The sequence below is a fragment of the Glycine soja genome, chromosome 1 (assembly GCF_004193775.1).
Source record: "Glycine soja cultivar W05 chromosome 1, ASM419377v2, whole genome shotgun sequence".
Lineage (NCBI taxonomy): Eukaryota > Viridiplantae > Streptophyta > Magnoliopsida > Fabales > Fabaceae > Glycine > Glycine soja.
This window is the reverse complement of record NC_041002.1, coordinates 8,321,880-8,324,412: the sequence shown is the minus strand read 5'-3', so window position 1 is coordinate 8,324,412 and position 2,533 is coordinate 8,321,880.

The following is a 2,533-nucleotide window of genomic DNA, read 5'->3' as shown; positions in this document are numbered from 1 at the left end:
GTCAACATAAACAGAAGGACAGGAATTTAAGAATCCTGTGACTGATCCTGTGTCTCCTCCTCATTCATCAGATGAAAAACAGGGGAATCAGAGAGAGCAACAGCTTCTCCAAATGTTGACTCTGTAGGGTCTTCAGAGATGATAATAATAGGTGAAGATGGGGGAGCTGCTTCAAGTTCGGGAGAAGATGGATCTGCCACTGGAGAATGTGGATCAGCTGGCACTGGTTCAACCTGTGCAGGTGTAGGCTCAAGAGGAGCAACAGCCTCGTCGGATCTCTCCTGTTGAGGTGTCTGAGTTGCAAAGCTTCCACCAGTTCTCACAATCAAGGGTTAAGCTCCAGGCCAGGCCACCTGCTCAAGGAACTGCTCTACTGACAGAATGGACCCTGGAGGAGCTACCATCTGTAGGCTTTGCATAATAATAACCTGTCCCTGGAATAAGCTTTGCAGCATAGTGGTTGTGGTTTGGGAGCTTTGGGCATCTGGTCTTGCTGATGCAGATAGAGGTGCTGGAGTAAATGATGAAGGGATGTCATCTGCTCTAGCCCTAGTTTTCCTTTTTCTCGATGCCATATGTAATGAAAAGAACTCAAAATTTACCTTAGACTACATTTATTCAAGTTGAAAAAAAAAACAGAAATTAAAGGCTGAAATTGACGATGGGCGCTTAGCGGGATACAACTCGCTTAGCACGCCCTAAAAAATATAACACTTCGGCTTAGCGCAACAGGGTGTGCTTTAGCCGAATCAAGGCCACAAAAGATATGTGCTAAGCTCAGCAGGGTTGCGCTTAGCGGCACCATGAATTTCAAAAATTTCACTAAGTATGTGGGCTTAGCGAGCTAGGCCCGCTTAGCGCAATGGCTGCCGCAATGAAATGAGCTTAGCCCAGATAGTCTGGGCTTAGAGTGCAGCTTTCAACAAAAAATTGACTAAGTTACCTGGGCTTAGCGAGTCAGCCCCACTTAGCCACAGGTATCTTATCAGGAAGATGAATGTTCATCCACAAAAGATGAACTCGCTTAGCACAGTAGGCACGTGATGTGTCATCATTTTCTCTTATTTCTTAACTCTTTTTGTCACCATTTTAATTACTAATTAGCCTTAATTGTCAAATTAATTATGCAGTTTTATCATTTGGGCCTATTGGATTAATTTTGTGTTTTTAATTTAATTTTAGCAGAATTATAAGCAATTGGGCTTGAATCCAAAATTGGGCTTGGACTTGAAGATAACAGACTATTTTATTCTACCAAATCTTATCTCATCTAGATATTATTTCATCTAGATTTTATCTTATCATATCTAGATTTTATCTCATCTAGATATTATTTCATCTAGATCTTATCTTATCTTATCTAGATTTTATTTCATCTAGATATTATTTCATCTAGATTTTGTCTTATCTTATCTTATCTAGATTTTATTTTATTTATGGGCTTGGACTTAAAACAGATTTGTAAGCTTTGGGGCTGAGAACCTATATAACAGCACCAAGGTTGTAGTTTGAGCTCACTCTCTTTTTGGTTTTAGTCACTTTTCGTTTTAGGGAGAAAGAATAATTTTAGGTTTTGCAATTCCAATTTTTACTATTCACGTAGCAATAAAATTTCGTTTTCTGCTTCAATCTACAATTTCATTTCTACTGATTAATGGAAGGCTAAGTCTCCAGTGTTGTTTTCTCTTGAGGATCAAGCACAGCTCTCTTTGAGGTTTTGTTATTACTATTCAATTCTGATCAGTTTCTTGTAGAAGCAAGCTTCATGATGATGAATCAAGTTGATTCAAGAAGTTTTGATAATGACAAAAATGATGACAAAAAGCCCAAAGAATGATTTCAAGATTAAGTCAACAAGTTCAAGATCAAGTTCAAGAGAAGTTTGATTTCAAGATTCAAGAAAAGATGAATTCAAGTTTCAAGAGAAGAATTCAAGAAGACTTCACAAAGGGAAGTATTGAAAAGATTTTTCAAAAAACAAACATAGCACAGTTTTGTTTTTCAAAATAGTTTTTACAAAATTTTCTAAGTTACCAGAGTTTTTACTCTCTGGTAATCGATTACCAGTTTCCTGTAATCGATTACCAGTGGCAAAGTTTGATTTCAAAAGCTTTCAACTGAATTTGCAACGTTCCAATTGATTTCAAAATGGTGTAATCGATTACAAGATATTGGTAATCGATTACCAGTGTGTTTAAACGTTGAAATTCAAATTCAATTGTGAAGAGTCACATCCTTTCATAAAAAGCCTTGTGTAATCGATTACAAGGATTTGGTAATCGATTACCAGTGACAAGTTTTGAACAAAAATCAAAAGATGTAACTCTTCCAATGGTTTTCTGTTTTTTTTAAAGGTTATAACTCTTCCAATGGTTTTCTTGACCAGACTTGAAGAGTCTATAAAAGCAAGACCTTAACTTGTATTTCAAAAACTTACAACCTTTACAAACAACTTTTCCATATATTCTTTTACAACCTTTGAATCTCTTTGAACATTTTCTTCAACTTCTTCTTCTTCTTTCTTTGCCAAAAG